The sequence below is a fragment of the Equus przewalskii genome, chromosome 4 (assembly GCF_037783145.1).
Source record: "Equus przewalskii isolate Varuska chromosome 4, EquPr2, whole genome shotgun sequence".
Classification (NCBI taxonomy): domain Eukaryota; kingdom Metazoa; phylum Chordata; class Mammalia; order Perissodactyla; family Equidae; genus Equus; species Equus przewalskii.
Window position 1 is genome coordinate 64,650,569 of NC_091834.1, and position 19,531 is coordinate 64,670,099.

Genomic DNA, 19,531 nt, shown 5'->3' on the forward strand with positions numbered 1-19,531 from the left:
TAACCTGCCCTCCAAACCTACAACCTTGGAGTGGCAATCAGCAAGGAAAGCCTCTGTTATTAGAAAAATAATTCTTTGCTAATGTTGGGGAAATTATATCCTCTCAAAAGTCACAAGAAAAAATGGCTTGACTATGGATGCCTGTTCTCAAGGGCAATCAATATCGAAACAGCAACATCTCATTTTGAGGATCTTGCTCCTATCTGAGATTAAATTTATCATTTCTTTTCTTTAAGATTGAGGTGGATCATCTGCTTAGAGGACGGTGTTTCTCAGCAAATTGATCTAAATGGCCATGAAGTTCCATAGAAATTATTAGATTTTAGTCTTCTCGAAAACCCATGGCCACTTGCAAGTGTACTCTCAGTAATCTTCTGGTGGCCTTACCTATTCTTCTCTTGCTTGCTCTCTCCTCATTTAATGGTTGTACTTTTCTCTGAGACAGTGTTTCTCTCAGGCAGGATCTCTTCACAAGGGACCCCGGCAGCAGAAGGCTTATATTATCCTTAGAGCTAGTAACCAATAACCATGGCCATGGGATGGACTACTCCGATTGGCCAAGCCTGAGTCATGAATCCACTCTAGGTGGAAGAAAGGGAGTCAACACCACCTAAATCATGTGGATTAGGACCTAGTCGAGGGAAAGATAAATGAGATACTCTCGTCAGGAGAAGAAATATGCACCTGGTAAGCAAAAACAACAGGTAATCATTAAAACTTCAGTAAGTCTCCAATTTTCCATTCCCGAGCCTCACTAGGGTGGTGTGAATCCCAGGCATGATCCAGGGATTACTGTGTTCCCTTACCCATCTCCATGCATAGCCACATGCGGAGGCCGAGAAGGCCACGCTTCATGGGGAGGCCCTGGAGGTTTTAGAGAAAAGATCACCCTGGAGACAGAAGCTAAAATGAAGGCCAACTTGTTGCACTGTTCATAGCAGGGCCATCCCTCTTGTTTCCTGTCCCAGAGCCCTGTGCCTCTCCTCTGTTTTGCTGACTTTGATAAATGAATAAACAAATAAATGAATAAAGGAACATATATTTGGGTCCTACAAAAACATTCCCCATAAGCCCCATGCCAGCCTTCCTTCTTTCCTCCAAAAAATAAATTGAGTGATTATTGGAATATAAGAGCTGAAAAAGTGAGAGCTCTCAAATCAGGATTCAGAGAAAACAAAATGGGACTTGTAAAGGTAACACTTAATGAGTTAACTTCCAAAAGCCTGAAACAGAGCTTTAAAAATGTTCATTTCTTTAAAATAGTAGTTAAGGTTTTGATCATTTCCCTTGAGGAAGTCATCTAAAACTGCTGAGAAAGCTTTTTGCAAGAGATTTTCATCACAGGGCTATTTATAACAGCAGAAAATTATCAACAACTTAAATGTCCAACATTGAAAGAACAGTTAAATAACATATTCTATATCTCCTCAAAAGATATAATATGCCATTTAAAATGGTGTTAATAACAAATTTGTAATAGTATAGAAAACATCTCATAAAGTAAATGAAAAGCAACAGGGAAAATTATATATGCATAATGAACTCCAGCTATACAAAAAATTAAAGCTTATGTAGAAAAAAGAATGTAAATGACTGCTGTTTTGGTGATGATAAAACATATGATCCTCCTTCTCTCTCAACTTTCTACTTTTCTCTAGTTTCCATATTTTTGGTAAGCATAGCCAGTGTTCGGTTTTAGTCATTTGATTAGCCTGTCAGCAGAATTTGACACAGCTGATCAGTCTAGAAACTTTCTAGACTTGCCTTCCAGAACACCATACTCTCCAGGTTTTGCTCTCGCCCCACTGGTTCCCCCTTCCCTGTCTCTTTTCCTTGTTCCTTGTTTTCTCCCTGATCTCTTAGTGTTGGGTCCCAGAACTTGGTCCACCCACCTTTACTCTTCTCTAGCCACACCCACTTTCTTAGTGATCTCATACAGCAGCATGACTTTGCATATTATCTACATGCTAATAACTCTCCTGTTTCTATCTCCAGACTAGACCTCACTCCTGAACTCTAGATTTGAATATACAACCCAGTACTAGACATCGCCTCAAAATGATATCTCAAACAATTCACATCCAAAGGTTAATTCTTGATCTTTTTCCCCCAAACCTACTCTACTTGGACCCTTTCCCATCTGTATTAGTCCAGATTTGGTCAAGAAATCAGTATCATTCTAATTATTATAGGAATAAATGGATATAGTAGATAAATTGGTGTTTTCCCAAGTGTGAGCAAAGCTGGAAGAGTAACGATCAAGAAGATTGAAGCCAGAAAGTCAAGGAAAGACCCCCAAAAGCTGGTGGTTCTCAAATGTCCTCTGGGCAACTACAGCAATTCTCAAGGTCTATAGCAAAGCTCCCATGAATTGTCTCAACTGCAGAAGTAAAGCAGGCTCTTCCAGAAGCCTGAGAAGCCACTGTGAACCTCACAGCCACCCACACATCTGCTACTGACAGTAATGGCCACTCCTCACTTTTACTTTTCAAATCTCTCATTGGAAAACTCTAGGGCCGTCCTGTGGCCGAGTGGTTAAGTTCGCGCGCTCCGCTTCCACAGCCCAGGGTTTCTCTGGTTTGGACCCTGGGCACGGACATGGCATCGCTCGTCAGGCCACATTGAGGCGGCGTCCCACATGCCACAACTAGGAGGACCCACAACTAAAAATACACAACTATGTTCTGGGGGGATTTGGGGAGAAAAAAAAAGAAGATTGGCAACAGCTGTTAGCTCAGGTGCCAATCTTTAAAAAAAAAAAGAAAGAAAGAAAGAAAAACTCTAACCTGGAACCATATAGAGAAGGAAAATGTAGAAAATGCAGTTCCTAGATTCTCCTCTGCCATGTGGACGAGTCCCCTAGAAGTAGATGGAAGGATGTAAGGTAGGTAACGGACAATCCAGCACAGCATTCCAATTGACAGCAATGCCATTCTTCTGTTTCTCAGGACAAAATCCTTGGAGTTTGACTCTTCTTTCTCACTCTACTTCCAATGTGCCAGGAAATCCAGCTGTTCCAACCTTCAAATATATCCAATACTGACTACTTCTACTGATATTACCTTGGTCCCAGCCATGTCTGTCTGAATTCTTGCAGTGGCCTCTTAACTGATATCCCTGCTTCTACCCTTGCCATCCCCACCCCTAGACACTTATCGCAGCAGCCAAAGGGATTCTTCTGAAACATGTCAGATAATGTCATGCTCCTGCTCAAAACCCTCCAGTGGCTCCCCATTTCATTCAGTGAAAATTCTATAATGTCCTATGAGACTTTACATGATCTCCCCTCCCGCCATGCCCCTCTGATCTCACCATCTACTATCTCCCTTTTTGCACGTTATCCATTCCACAATAGAGCTATGTAATAAACTAACCTGAAACTCAGTTGCCTAAAATGACAATCATTTATCTTTGTCATGATTTGCAGGTCAGCTGAAGGTAGGCTGGTCTAATCTGGGCTTGGCTCCAGCCTTTAGGTTGTGATTCCCGTGTGCTCCGTATGTCTCGCATTTCACTTGCAGGGGGAAAACTGGGGCTATATCCTTCACATGGTAAGAGAAGAGGCACAAGAGAACAATTTGACCAAAAAGTATGCTTTGTCTTTAAAGAACCTTGTTTTTCAAATATCTCCTTTCTTTAGAACCTTCAAATCCTCTCTCTATACAGGTGTGTTCCCATCAACCCAGAAAAGGTGGAAGCATTCACCTTCTGAAGAAACAAAATGTTACCTTTATCACGAGTCCCCCTCAAGCTTCCAAGTCTCTGTCTTCCCATCTAAACTTCTCAAAAGAATCCAACCCTCTCTGTCTTCAATGCCCTCGCTGCCCATCGTGGTTCTGGTTTTGCTCTCATGTGAGTTATGAACGATCTTTTTCTAGTTGCATAATGCAGTCCTTATCTGCCGGACTGTTGTGCCACGCCTGTCACTGATCATCACTCCCTCCTCTGTGAAACTCTCTTGAACTTGGTTTCTGTAACTAGACCCTTGTTATTCCCCCTCATTCTTCTCTGACTTCTGTCTTCATCTCCTTTTTTCCACTTGCCTCTAAATTGTCAGCGTTTTCAGGTGGCCCTTAGAGCCTCTCATCTTCTCCCTCTACTCTCCCTGGGTGATTCTCTATGTTTTGCCTATATCCTACATCATAATGAAATTGTCCTCTGCATCTCTGCTCCTCTGCCTAGCTTATCCTCTATCACCTACCTCCCTTCTCCTTCTCTCCCTAAACTCCAGTGTAACCCATCTAATATATAATTGGAACGTACCATTTTCTACTCAGAAATCTCCAAAGCTCTGGACTGCTTGTAAGCCTCTCTCTATGCTGTTTCCCCTGCCTGGAATTTCCTGTCCTGATCCTTCCTAAACAAACCCTACTCATTCTTTGTGCTACAAGCCAGTGTCATCTTCTCCAAGAAACTTCTCTCTTTGGTTAACCTCATACTAGATAATAAAAGTGTCTGTTTGTGTGTTTGTTTTACACACAAAGCTGAATTCCTTGACTGTGGGTACGGTGTTGTACTCCTTCATTTTTTGTCCTTTTCCCCCGCTTCTTACCCAGATTAAATGCTTAGTCATTTTTAATTAATCTTTCTTACATACTCAATTCCCTCTGCTCTGCCTCTTTTCATCATGTTGCTTGGCAAAACCACAACCCTGGTAAAATCTCATTTTCCATCTCTTTGCACTTAGGTAAAACAGGCTGATAAAATGACAGCACACTATGCTGCTGACTACCCTTACTTTAATAACTTGGACTCAAATAAGTCATTAATTCCGCCCAGCAACCATATGCCTATTCCCCTACGGTTAGTTGAATTCTCTAAATAAATACATCATATATTTACCAAAGACTGTAGATGTTTTTAAATGTTTGCACTTTTTCGTATGACCTTGTGATGAGAACGCAGTATTTCATACTACATCTCTCACTTTCCTAAACTATTTCTTACCTTCTCTCTCCTCCAACTTCCAACATCTTCTCTTTCATTCTCCTTCCCTCCAGATGACTTTGCTTCTATTCCACTAAGAAAACCAAAGTAGCAGAAGGGAACTTCCTCATTGTCCTGCAATCCTATACCTTTCTGCCAACATCAACATCCATATTCCCTGCCTTCCCATCTGGTGACAGGGGTAAATTCTCCGTGCTCCCAAGGCCAACCAATTTTCTCATGCTTTAGATATCAGTACCTGTTACCTACTCTGGTTCATTGCTCCAGGAATTTCCTCCCACGCCAATTAAGTTTTCCCCTTTCTGCTAGATACTAACTATCAACATTTAGCATGCTGTTGTTTCTCAACGACTTGAAAAACAAAAAATCAAAAAAGAGTTTATTCATCCAACTTATCCCTCCAGCTACCACTCTATTTCTTTACCACCCTTTAGAGGAATACTTCCTGAAGGAGTTGTCTATATTCGTTGCAACCAATTCCTCTCCACCCATTCCCATTCAAATCAATCAGTCAGGCTTTTGTCCTACCATATCAGTAAAGCTGCTTTGGTTTAAATGTCCTCTATTACCTTCATACTCTAAACCTACGAGCCAATTATCAAGCTTCAATTTATTTGAACTTACAGCAGTATTTTACATAACTGATCATTCTCTTTTCCTGAAAACACTTTTCTACTTGGCTTCAAGGCACCAAAATCTCCTGGTTCTGCGTCTATTCTGCAGACTGCTCCTCTTCAGTCTCTTTTATTTGTTCTTTCTCTTATTTCTGATCTCATATCAATAGAACGTTTTCAATTCTGAGATCAATGATTTGATCTGCACTTGATGGCATTATCCTGTCTCATGACTTTCAAAACATTTATATGCTGATGATCCCCAAAGTTGTATCTCCATCCTGGAGTTCTCTCTTGAACTCAAATTTCCTAAGTCCAACACATGCGATGTTTGTTTTCTACACCCCCCCACCAGAGTGTAAGCTCCATCAGAGAAAGATTTTTATCTGTTTTATTCACTATGCCTTGAACAGTGCCTGGCACATAGTGGGCATTTAATAACTATTTGTTGAATGAGTGAATTGGTAATGCCATACCAGCTCTCTTTTGCTTACTGTTTGCATGGAGTATCTTTTTCATTCTGTTTGTGCCTTTGAGTCTAAAGTGAATCTCTTTTAAACAGCGTATAGTTGGATAATGATTTTTATCCTTTCTGCCAATCTCTGCCTTTTAGTTGGAGAGTTTAGACCATTGACATTTAAAGTAATTACTGACAAGAACAGACTTACTTCTGCCATTGTGCTATTTGTTTTCAGCTTATAGATTTTTGTTCCTGAATTCCTTTATTACTGCCACCTTTTGTGAATGATTGTTTTCTTGTAGTGTTTAGTTCTTCTCATTTTTTCTGTATTTTTTTAGTTAAGATTTTTTTTCTTAGTGTTACCCTGGGGATTAAAATTAACATCTTAACTTTATAACTGTTATAATCTGTATAATCGTTTGAATTAATACCAACTTAGTTTCACCAGGATACAAAAACCCTCCTCCTTTACAGCTCTACCCCCTTTTCTGTTGTAATTGTCACAAATTACATCTTTATACATTGTGTGTCCATTAACATATATTTATAATTATTGCTTTATGCATTTGTCTTTTAAGTCATATAGAACAAAAAAGAAAAGTTACAAACCAAAAATGCAATAGCACTGGCTTTTATGTTTACCTATGTAGCTAACTTTACTGTTGTTCTTTAATTTTTCCCAATGGATTCTAGTTGCTCTCTAGCGGCCTTTCATTTCAGCTTGAAGGATTCCCTTTAGTATTTCTTCTAGGGCATGTCTACTTGTCAGGTACTCCATTTTTCATCTAGGAATATCTTAATTTCTCTTTTATTTTTAAAAGACAATTTTGCTGGATAGAGAATTTTTGATTGAAAGTTTTTTCTTTCAGTACTTCAAATGTGTCATCCCACTGCCTTCTGGCCTCCACGGTTTCTGAAGAGAAACCTACTGTTAATCTCATGGAGAATCCCTTGTGGCAAGTCACTTCTCTTTTACTGCTTTCAAGGTTCTCCCTGTCTTTGGCTTTCAACAGTTTAGCTGTAAAGTGTCTTTAGTGTAGATCTCTATGTTTATCCTGCTTGGAGTTCATTGGACTTTCTACATCTATAGAGTCATGTCTTCAAATTTGGGAAGGTTTTGGCTATTATTTCTTCAAATATTCTTTCTATCCCTTTCTCTTTCTGTCTCCTCTCCCAATGAGACTCCCTGAAGTGAAAGCTTAGGATCTTCTAAGGACTTTCCTGAGAATTCGTCCAGCCCTGAGTACATACATGAACTTCTTGATTCACCTGTATACACAGGTACTTTTAAAAGCCCTTATTCCACCACATATCTTCTTTCCCAACCTCATCCTTATCAAGACTTTTTGATCTGTCTCTTGCTTGTCCCTACCATTTTCCCTTGCTCTGTGCTACTGTGTTCAACACCTTTGCCTTTAAATGGTTTCAGCAAGTGCCACATGGGAGACTCTTCGGTGCTGGGAATGCGCTGAGTCAGATGAAATAAAGGCACGCTTTGTACCAGTCCTTGAGGTGGCTGCCAGACAGGTCAAAACAAACCACCACAGCTCTTTGAAAATAAGGGTTGTATTGTTCGCTGTGGCACAAGCAACCTGCATCAGGGGTGCAGTGTTTTCACGACCACTGCTGATCTGGAGAGTAGGGGGTGGCAAGCAGGCAATTTAAAAGGCCATAGCACTCTTACCACAATGCAGCAACTTCTTTCTGTGTTATCTTTCCCCTAGTTGTCGTAAGTATTTTACTATATTCCAGACTTCCGTCAAAGTCGATCCTGGCAGTTTTTGCTGGCTTATTAGTTGCTGGAGGCTGGAACCCTGGAGTACCCTCCTCTGACATTTTTGGTAACATCACCTCACCTTTTTCTTAAGGTAGACTCTTGGATAATTTATTTTCACACTTTCTTCTTTTCTAATATAAACATTTAGAAAGCATAAGTATTTCTCAAAGACACTTTAATTACGTCTCGCAAGTTCAGGTAAGTATTATTTTCATTAGCATCTCATTATGATTAATTAATCTATAATTTCTGCTATGATTTCTTTTTTGACAGATTGTTATGTGTGTTTTTTAATTTTCAAAAGTACCAGGCTTGTCTAGTTATATCTTTCTCATTGTTTTCTAGCTTAATTTCTTGTATGTTTTAGATATTTTAAAATTGGCTAAAACTTGACAGAAGGCCTAAAACATAATAATTTTACAACATGCCATGTGCCTTTGAAAATATGAGTTCTCTAGATTTAAGAAGTATTAGTTATATATTTACATCAGGTCAAGGTTGCTCACTGTGTCATTCAAATGTCCTCTATCCTTAGTGAATTTTTTATCTACTTGATCTATAAATAACTAAAAGAGATTGCTAAACTCTGCAGTCATGGTGGTGGATTTGTCTATTTCTCCCTGTAGTTCTATCAATTTTTTACTTAATTTATTCTAACAGGTTTAAAATTGCTGCAGTTTCCTGGTGAATTAGACTTTTAATCAATGTTCAGTAACTTTCTTTACCTCTAGCAGTGCTTTTAGCTTTAAAGAAGGTTTTACTTATATTGATGTAGCTATAGCATCTTTCTTTTAGTTAATATTTGCCTGATATGTCCTTTTTTTATTCTAACATTTTCTGTTTTTATGTTTTAGGTGCTTCCTTTTTTTCTTTCTTAGAGCCAGTATTTGTGTGTCTAGCCCCGCATCCAGTTTGACCACCTGCTACAAGGAGGGCAGTAGACCTCAGGATAAGAGGAACAGGGAGAGCAGAGGACTTGGAAAGAAGCCCTGATCCTGGCACCTGACAGGGGTCCAACAAATGTTTGTTGAACTGTCAAAGCGAATTAGATGGCCAGGTCTTCTTCCTAGCGTTGGCCTTGAACTCAGATAAAGTCTCCCCATGACATCTTTGTGTTGGAACTCTAGGTGTCACATTAAGAAGCCCTGATCCCCAAGACCTTCTGTTCATGATGAACACTCCATTTGGTTTGTGATTCAAAACAGCCATTATCTCCGTGAAGCTATTTCCTCATCCTAAAGCTGTGGCATTGTCTGAAACTAGTATGGGATATTTAAAACCAGGACTTTGTCAGGTTTCCTGTATCTGAGGACTGGCATCCTTCATTGATTATAGGAAATTCCTAGCCACTATGTCTTTGAGTAATGCCTCTTTTCCATGCTTTTTATCTTCTCCTTCGGGAACTCCAGTGAGATTTTTGTTGGACTTTCTCATTCGATTCTCTTTGTCTCTTAACTTCTCTTTGATCTCCTTCTTTGTCTCTCTCTATTGCCTTCAATGTAATTTCTTCAAACCCATCTCCAAGCTTCTTAATTCTCTTTTCTTCTGGCTCCAGTCTACTGTTTAACTTGTTTATTGAGATACTAATTTTAATTCTCACATAATTTTCCTTCATTTCTAAAAGCTCTATTTTGTTCTTGTTTTAATGTATCTGGTCAATTAGAGAGGAATTTTCTAATTCTATCAAACTTATAATGCCCTGCTTTATTTCTTTCAATATATTTTTAGATGTTATATAATATTGTTTAGCTGATAATTCCAATACGTAAAATCTTTGCATATCTGATTCCTGTGTATACATAGATGTTTATGTTTGCACAGAGGAGTTTTCCAAAGGCCATAGTACACTCATGAGAGAATGGAAGTAAAAAAGGCAAATAAAATCTTAGTATTATTATGAAAGTAATTTTGACCTGGTAGAATGAAGGTCTCAGGGACTCTTAGGGGTCCTCAGACCCCACTTTGAGAATCACTTCCCTAAAGCATCCATTGATTTAATGAATTATTTATCTCCTATGCATCCAGAATTACCCTTGGAAATTGCCCTTGGGACCTTTGGGAAAGTGCCAACCTTGGGAATATTGAGAAAATTAAAACACCAATTATTTTCCATAGGGCTTAATTTTCTCTGAAACTCTGGTTGAGAAAGACTGCAAGCAATAAAAACAGCATGTCTAATGTAACGATATAAGGTTTTTGCTTCTTAAACAATGTGTTTTTCTCCCTCCCCTCTTTAGAATTTCTGTCACTACATAATCTGCTATTTGGAAGACTGTATCATGAGGTTTTTACCGCCACAATGAAGGTTTATTGAAAGAACATGAAAACAAAATAGTCTACTTCTTAGCTTTTCAGTTCAAGTGCTTTGGAAGAAAAGATGAAAAACCAGGGCCCAGTCCCCTGGCTAAGTGGTTCAAGTTCCACGGGTTCTGCTTTGGCAGCCCAGGTTCGCAGGTTCAGATCCCAGGCACGGACCTACTCCACTCACTAACCACACTGTGGAGATGTCCCACATACTGAAAAAAAAATACGGAAGTATTGGCACAAATGTTAGCTCAGGGCTAATCTTCCTCAAGCATACAAAAGAAAAAGAAAAAGAAAAAGAAAGAGAGAGAGAGAGAGATGAAAAGCCAGGCTACCTGGATTCAGGAACGGCCAAGGGTGAGGAAAGCGCGCGCAGGAGACAGCTCAGCTGTCAGGGCTTTGCTGAGAAGGAGATCTTGAGCCTGAGCTGCTCCAGGGCAAACGTTGAGGGGGATATGGGAGGGAAGATACAAGTTAGAGAAATTCAAGAGCGGGGGATCTGTGACCCAGTTTCTCAAGAGATAGTCCACAGAGTGGAAGGCACTGGGTTCCCCCTCCACCCAGTACTGAAAGTGAGATGAAATGTCTACATGGATGTCTAGGCAGAGAACTGAAACAGCCACATACAGTCTGTGCACCCTGCGTCCTGGTGCAGGAGCAGAGAATGTATTCTGAGCAACCAAGAACAAGAGCTGGTGGCCTTAATGGGGACCTGCAATTAGAACAAGGGCGGCACCACTTTGATCCGCTGACAACCAAAGGCAAGACAGGGTGCAGGACATCTCAGTAGATGCCAATGAGGATAAGAGATGACACCAAGGACCAGAAACCCCACACACGCATGCACACATACACACACAAGTACATGCACGTGCACATGCACCCACATAGACAACTTGATACTATGTAAACTTTCTAGAACTTTAAGAGGAATACAGAGACACGGGAAGAGCAAACACTTAATTGACTGCAATTAAGCTTTTGACATCCAGCAGAGTAGGAGTTCATACTAGCAATTAATTTCTGTTTAGAAGATGAAGAATGTTATTTTTCTTCTACAACTACAAACAAAAATGTAATGAATGCTCACATTCTAGGGTCCCTCAGCTGCCGTGACAGGTGGGAGGAGGTGAAGAGGGGATGGAGGGAAGGGATCTGGGCACGGCCGCCTCGCTGCTTTCTTACTATGGGGACCCCATCACAAATGAGGCTCGTCGTGGCTCTAGGCATGTTTACTGCCTGGTTCTGCTCAGCAAGGCTCTCAGCCAGAGAACATAATTGATGTGCACCCAGCCGGGGCTCTTGCCAGCTCATGGAGCAAGGGCCTCTAATTCAGAGAAAAAGGAATTGGGCCTCTGTCAGTCATGTACCTTTTATACTTTCATATGAGCATCAGTCAGACCCTGATTTCAGTCTGACAAACAGGGAAAAATAAAACTGTCAGAATCCGGCATGCTCTTTACTGGTACTTTTAGCTTGGTAATGGAAGGGAATGTTATTGCTCTAGGTATTTGCATAATCTCTATTGATCAAGGCTCCTTGATGCCACTATTCTTCATGCTAAGTGCTGGCAGCAAGGGAGGACTGTTTAGGTCTCGCATCGCAGCCTCTTCATACTCAGACGGGGTCACGGTTCTGACACTGCTCAAGAATGGGGCGAGAAGTCCCCATTGTGATGGAACAAGAGGCAGCCTCAGGCTGGGGCAACAGGGTGAGATGGGGAATGAGGCAGTTGGGTTTTATTCACAGCTTTGCCACAGCTTTGCTGTGTGACCTTGGGCAAGCTGCCAGCCCATTCTGTTTCTCTCTGCATTCCACACTGCCTGGAACCCCTCCATTAGAGAGTCCCTTCTGGGCCAAGGTTTAATGCCCCCATTAAAATGAAAATGCTGTTGAGAGAATAAGTGGCTTTAGCCATCAGCCCTGGAGAATTAGTCTGTCAATTGTTTACAACAGAGAGCTCTTTGGTTTTGGTGGCTGAAGTGGGGCGAGAACACATAGGAGGAAGTCAACTGGAGTATTGGGAATCTCCTGCTGGGGAGGGGGTGGGTGACACAAGGAAGGATCCCAGTGAGTCACTATAGAATCCTAGACACAGGTCTGGGAGACACGGCTTGGGTTATTGCATCCATCTCCCCACAATGCCTGAATCCCTGACAAACAGTCTGAGGATCTTCCCATAATCTCCTCCAGTAAAGGAGATAATCAACTCCCCCTAGCGCGAGCAACTTGGAAGCTCCAAGACATTACTGAGAAAAGGCCCTGAGGCCAGCCACATACTAGTCTGATGTCCAATGCTTCTCCCAGATGACAGCCCTTAAGGGAATGTATGACAAGCACACATTAGAGAGTGACCTTGAATTTTCTCTTCTTCCAGATAAATAACGTCTTATACCTTCTCTGCAAAGTGTGCAACCCCAACAAAGCTGAGCCGCCTTCTGGCCAGTCTCAGCCTGAAGTTGTACTCGAAAGAAACATCCAACTTCAGTCTAAAGGAACTCTCTCAGAAGCAATGGCATTTATCAGTGGTAATAAATTGCGCGAAACACAGCAAAATGTCTTAAAATTCCTCTCTATTCATCCTTTTATCTCTCTCAAAGTCTCCATCAGCTGCTCAGAATCTCTTCATTCTCTGTCCCCTAGGCTCTCTCTTCCCAAAATTTCTTCCTAAACCTTCCAAGGAAAGAGAGAAGGGGGTAGAAAGTGAACTGAGGAGAAAAAAGGAAGGAAAGCTTGCATTATTGAGAGCCTGTTATGTTCCAAACTCTTTTGACATTTAATCTTGGCAAAGTATACTTATCTCAATTTTGTAAGGTCATAACTAAGACCCAAGATGTCTAAGAAAGTTGCACAAGGTCACAGAGCAATTAAGTGCCAAACAATGGCTTCAGATAGTGCCCATGTCACAGGCAAGACCCAATTACACTCAAAATAATTCATATCCTCCTGAGAGCCTGAGAGCCAAGCCTCGCAGACCAGGGGTGGGGCACTGAATAGGCCAGAAAGTCCAGAGGAGACTGGCTGCTAATCACAGATGGGCCGTGATTATGACAACTACTCCAATTAAAGTCCAATTTCACCTCCTTAGAAGGTTTCTTTTATATTCTGAGTCTGATGGGAAGTTCACATCTTAAAAATGGAGATCAGTTGAATATTTAAAATTCAGCACTCCCTTAAGGCTTGAAGAAGACTCTTCCTGTGTTTGTCCTTAATCTTTTGTTTTTATCTGATATTAGTGTCCAGAATTTCACTAGGTATTCGGGGGATTGGGGAGTAGAGAGAAGCTTGAGTTGCAAGTCTTATCCATGAGTCTCTCACAATCTAGTTGGAAAAACTAGTAAATTAAATGTATATTAAATGATGTGACAATATGTGCTATGTCGTATTTTCATGCCTGACTCATGCTGCTCTCTATACCTGGACACCCTTCTCTCACTCTGATCTGTCTAGCAAAGCCCTGCTCATTCTTCAAGGTACAGAGCTCAAGGGGCACCTCCGTGCAGCCTGGCTTGTCCTCTTGGTTCCTACTCCAGCAGATTTGATCAGTCACCACATCCTTTGTACAGATATCATGCAATGCTGCGTTTAGTTATCTTGCATGCCTCCCTTTGACTCTAGAATATGAGCAAGTTGAGAACAGGAATGGAGTTTTCTTCCTTATATTCCCAGCACATGGCATGGTACCTGAAGCCTGGTGGACAGCAATCAACAGTTATTGACTGATGATCATTTAAAGAAGTGCTAAATGAAGTGATGTAAATCAGGGTCCTTCAGGGAAACATAGTGGGAACTGTATGGAGGGGATGGAACTTGCATTGGGTCTTAGAGAATGGATAGCATTTGGGGTTGTTGATGCTGCCAAAGGTTCAGGAGAAAGTCACTAGCTAGAAGGATAAGATGGAATAAAACTTCAGAAATACAAGGATGTCTTCCCAGGTGTTTCATGGTGGTCCTGGTTTCAAATATTCCATCCTGTTGTCTGATATTGCTCTAGCTTCAGAATGAGGAAAATGGTTTCACGGGGAAGATGATGTTAGCCTGAATCACAAACACAGTTGAGTACTCATCACGACCAGAAGTCTGCCCAAAGGATACCTAGAGTTTCAAAAACAAAGAAGGCATTTCGTTACTTTATCTGGGTCCCAGTTCAACACTGGGAAGAAGGCCCAGCCATCTTGAAGCCACCAAATTCACTTTGACAGTTCAACGAACATGTGCAGAAAGTTTGGCAGTTCCAAGAGGGTCACCAGCACTGGAGCTCCTTCCCGTTTCCTCTGCTTTCCCTGACCGTCTTCTGAGGTCTACCTTTGTAGTAGGTGGCCAACTGGATATAGGATTAAGTACATCAAAATTTGCTCTTGGGGGCCAACCTCACAGCCGAGTGGTTAAGTTCGCAAGCTCTGCTTTGGTGGCCCAGGGTTTCGCTAGTTGGGATACTGGGTGCCGGCATGGCACTGATCGTCAGGTCACATTGAGGCAGTATCCCACATGCCACAACTAGAAGGACCCACAACAAAAAAAATATGCAACTATGTACTGGGGGGATTTGGGGAGAAAAAACAGGAAAAACAAAAAGATGAAGATTGGCAACAGTTGTTAGCTTAGGTGCTAATCTTTAAAAGAAAACAAAACAAAAAAACTTGTTCTCAGACAGAGGATCTTCAGGGCGGTGAAAATACTCTGTGTGGCACTAAAATGGTGGGTACATGTTCTTATACATTTGTCCAAACCCCTAGGATGTACAGAGCCAAGAGTGAGCCCTTATGTACACTGTGGACTTTGGATGATTACGATGAGTCAGTAGGTTCATCAACTGAAACGAATGCACCAATTTGGCGCCAGATGTTGATAATGGGGTGACTCCACTCGTGCGAGGGCTGGGAGCATTTGGGAACTCACCGTACTTTCCGCTCAATTTTGTGGAAATCTAAAACGTCTCTAAAAAAATAGACTTTATAAAATAAAACAAAAACTTGCTCTCAGGACATAATTAGAAGAAAATAAATACACACAATATATACAAGCAGACATGTTCTTGTGCATTCAGTAGCCGTCTCTGGATATTCTGTTTAATGCTAGGAATAGTGGCTGCTTTGGGGGAAGGGACTGAGTGACTGAGATAAAAAGTAGGAGAAGGGTGCCATTCTGATTGCTAATTTTTACTATTTTTATTTTATTATTTTTTATGAGGATTAATCCTGTGCGCACATTATAAGCATCAGCTGATGACTATTCACAAACTGAATACCCTGTGCAACCAGCACCCAAATCAAGAAACAGAGCATTACCAGCTGCCCTCGAGCCCCCTCCACTGACTTCCATCATTACCCCTCACCTCCAATGGTAATCCCCGAGGCAAAGATGAGTTTCATCTTATTTTATACTTTATCTACATGGAATCTTATAGTGTGTATGCTATTTGTGTCTAGCTCCTTTTGCTCGGCATTCTGTTCAAGAGATTCATCAACATTATTGCATGTTGTTGTATACGGTTCTCTCTCTACTCTACAGATCTACAATTGATTTCTCTATTCTACTAGTTACGGGCATTTGGGTAATTTCCAGTTAAAAGCTTTTATGCTATATTACTGCCTTGACCATTCCAGGACACATCGTTTTGCGAGACACTTATTTTTATTACTTGTACAACTTTTGTGTGCTTGTATTACTTTAAAAAAAAATGCTTTAAAAACACCTTCCAGGGCATTTTAACTTGGATCAGAGACTTAGTTCGAACTTGCCTGCTGACAAGTAGGCAGAAACGAATAATAATAGCAACTATTTACTGAATGCTCACTGAGCCAACTCTTTGCAAAATGAACAACAAAAATATCGTTACATATATTTCTCATTTAATCCTCCAAATTACCTGAACTAGAGGTACTCTCATTACTCCCATTTTAGACCTGTGGAAGCCGAGTCTGAGAGAGGTTCATAACCAGCCCAAAGTCATACAGTTAGCAAGTGGAGAACTACAATACAAACACAGGGCCCTGATTCTAAAGCTCTTGCTTCAACCTCCAACTGCAGAGCCTCCATGAGGCAGGGCTGGGCCTTCAGGGAGCCCGTCAGCGTGCGGAGGAGGAGCTGGAACTACAGCACCTCGGACTGCCAGCTCAGCGCAACACAACGGCATGAATTGTTCTTTTCCCCCTTCATGTCCTAATTAATCAAATCCTTTTGAACATGAAACAGAGCGAGACTGGATTTTTGCAAAGATGAAAGAGAGGAATCTGTTCCCATCTGGTACCTTCAAAACTCTCCTGTGTAAGCCAGCAGGGAGCCCTTGAATGCAACCTGCGTGGCAATTTAATAATTCTCCAAGAATGCCAGATTTGGCAAAGTCACAAGCAATCTGGATCCACCAGTACTTGGACATAATGGGAAGATCAGGGTTTAAGGTCTAGAGGTAGGATCAGACATATTTTTCTGTAAAGAGCCAGATAGCAAACATTTTAATCTTTTTGGGCCCTATGATCTCTGTCGCAGCCACACAACTCTGCCGTTGTAGCAAGAAAGCAGCTGTGGGCAATATGGGAGTGAATGGGCATGGCTGTGTTCCCGTAAGACTTGATTCTTGGATACTGAAATTTGAATTTCACATAATTTTCATGAGCCATAAAATATTTTTCTTTTGATTTTTTTCAACCATTAAAACATTTAAAAAGCCATTCTTAATTTGAAAACTACAAAAACAGGTGATGGAGTATGGAGATCTGGATTTAAATCTTGGCTTATCATTATCATTTCTGAGCCTTTCAACGCATTACTTAAATTCTCCTGGCTTCATGTCTCCCTTGAGGAAATGAGCAGAGCAGGTCCCATGCATCCAGGGCCTCTTTTGTGGCTGGCACTGAGGCACATGCTTTATATGCTGTACTTAATTTAATCCTCATAATGACCACAAGATGCAGAAATTATATTATCGCCTTTCTTGGGACAGTCACGGTGATAGAAAGAGATTCTGTATGTAATTATACCTGACCTGGACTTCCTTGTTTGCTGCGGTTGACCCTTCTTCTCATATGCAGAAGTCTCTATGGTGGTTCAATAACAGTGTTCCTGCTTCTTCTAAGCTTCTGTGATTTTTCTGAGTATCTGTAGGTGTGCTGTACCTTAGAGTGAGTCGTTTCATCTAATTAGAATTACTCTATTCAATTAGAATTACATAAAAGTCCAATTTACACTCCAAATTTCACTGAACCAAAAGCCGAGTGCATGCTCTGAATGGTCACTAATTCCATTTATGTGCACAGTAGAGAGTTCAGCTCAGATACACTCATACAGAACACTACATTAAATAAGATAATGTATGTTAAATGCCTAGCACAATGCCTGGGACAAATGTAGTCAGCCAATATTTGTCCCCACCCTGCTTGGTGACAAGGATCAGACTCAGAGAGCTATTTCTTGGGAAATGTGACTGTTGCCCGGAAAGATGGAGCCAGACCTTATAAGACACACCGAAACAAGCAAACCTTTCCCGAGGAAATAAATGCAGTGTCCTGTAAGTGCGTACTAGCTCTGAAGCCCAGCCAACTTTCTTGTTCCCAGGCTGATCCTTCAGTTTCTGCCTTAATCAGTCACCCACTTGGTTGGGCATTGCTTCCTCTCGCTCTGCTCTTCTAGCGAACTGACCTTGACCAAAACCCTCCAGCTTTCTTCTGACCCTGCCATTTGGTTCTGCTTCTCTCTTTTGCCTGTTTGTTCCTACCTTCTGACATCTCCTCTGAGCTTTTGCTCCCTTCCCCACTCAACACAGACAACTCACTTCTGTCCCAATGCATTATACTGCAGCTCAGACTCTTCTAGATAACTCTGAACTTGGACACCTCAGCTTGCTTTACAAGAACATTTGGAAAGAATCATTTCATTGCTCAGAGGCCCTCAAGAGGCAGAATGGTAGGGGGTGGTGAAGAGAGAGCCTAGACTCTGGAACTACCCTGCCTGGTTTTGAATTCTGGCTCCTCTACACACTAACAGTTGAGTGAGTTACTGACCCTGTCTGTGCCTCAGTTTCGTCACCTATAAAATGAGGGTTATAATAATAGCAACCACTTCATAGGATTGTGGTGAGGATTAAGTTAGTTCTTATCTACAAAGTGCTTAAAGCAATGCCCAACACATGGTAAGCACTGTATCTGTTAGCTCGTGTGATTGCTTGTTTGTTTTTTAATAACATCTATATGTCTGGGCCCTAGACCACCCTACCACCAAAGAGGGTACAGATGTAGAGTCTCGCAGGCCCTAAGGGACAGATAGCCTGCCTACAAGTCTTTCTCTGTGCAAATAAGGAACACACACATTGCACAAGATCTTGCCAGGAGGGCCTATACTGGTCTGAATGAGAAGAAACTTACCAAACAATTATAAAACTCACTTCCTAATATAACAGCACCCTTTGCTCAGCATGTTGCCCACATCCTCAGTGCTGTGCAAGTTCACAGATGCTGCAACCTGTAGGCTGTGCCCCTATGGGCTGAGCAACCATATCACGTATCCTTCCAACCAGCACATTTTGCATTTCTAGCTTCTTATTTTGATGTAATTTCAGGATTATAGAAAATCTTCAAAAATAGTACAAAATATTTCCATGTACCCTGTATTCATAGTCCTCAAATGTTAACATTTTTCCGCATTTGCTTTATCAATTCCTTCTGTCTATCTATCTGTCCAGCTATATCTCTCTGTCTATCCATCTGTCCATCCATCTAAATATGTACTACTATGTAATCTACAAACTTGACTTAAATTTCACCAATTGTCCTAAGAACATCCTTTATGGCAAAAGAAAATCCTGGGTCTTGTATCCCAGTCAGTTGTCATGTATCTTTAGTCTTCTTTAATCTGGAATAGTTCCTGAGTCTTTGTGATTTATGCCGTCAACACAAATAGTACAGGTTAGTTAAATAGTACAGGTTAGGTATTTTGTGAATGTCCCTCAATTTGGATTTGAGTGGTGTTTCCTCCTGATTAGATTTAGGTTATACACTTTTGAGAGGTATGCCACAGGAACGACGCTTCCATTCCTCTTAGTATATAATATCAGAAGGCACAGAATATCAGTTTGTCTCATAAGCGGTGATGTTGTTGTATTATTTCTCCAATGTAAAGATACTACTTTTCCCTTGGCAATTAACAAGTACCTTAAGACTGTATAACTATCCTGTTATTCCTCAAACTTTCACTTACAACTCTTAGCATCCAGGGCAGATTTTTGCCTGAATCATCTGTGAAGTTTTCCAAATGATGATTTTCTATTTCAATCATCGCTTCTGCGTTCATTAGTTGGCTTTCTGCTATAAGGAGGAGCTTTCCCTTCTCCCCCTGACTTATTGACTTATATCAGTATGGACTCATGGATTTGCATTTTTATTCAATGAGTTATAATTTGATGATTCTCATCGTTTATTTTGATGCTTAGATTGC

General features: G+C 41.0%; 1 protein-coding gene and 1 long non-coding RNA gene across 2 annotated transcripts in view; both read left to right on the forward strand.

The window, feature by feature from the left end:
- The window catches only part of NPSR1 (neuropeptide S receptor 1), a 152,789-nt gene that overhangs the window by 70,391 nt on the left and 62,867 nt on the right, over positions 1-19,531 (forward strand). The window lies entirely within an intron of this gene.
- LOC139083122 (uncharacterized) lies at positions 7,583-9,984 on the forward strand. The gene is made up of 2 exons (XR_011539693.1): positions 7,583-7,996; positions 8,653-9,984. It is a non-coding gene; the product is annotated as an uncharacterized lncRNA (long non-coding RNA).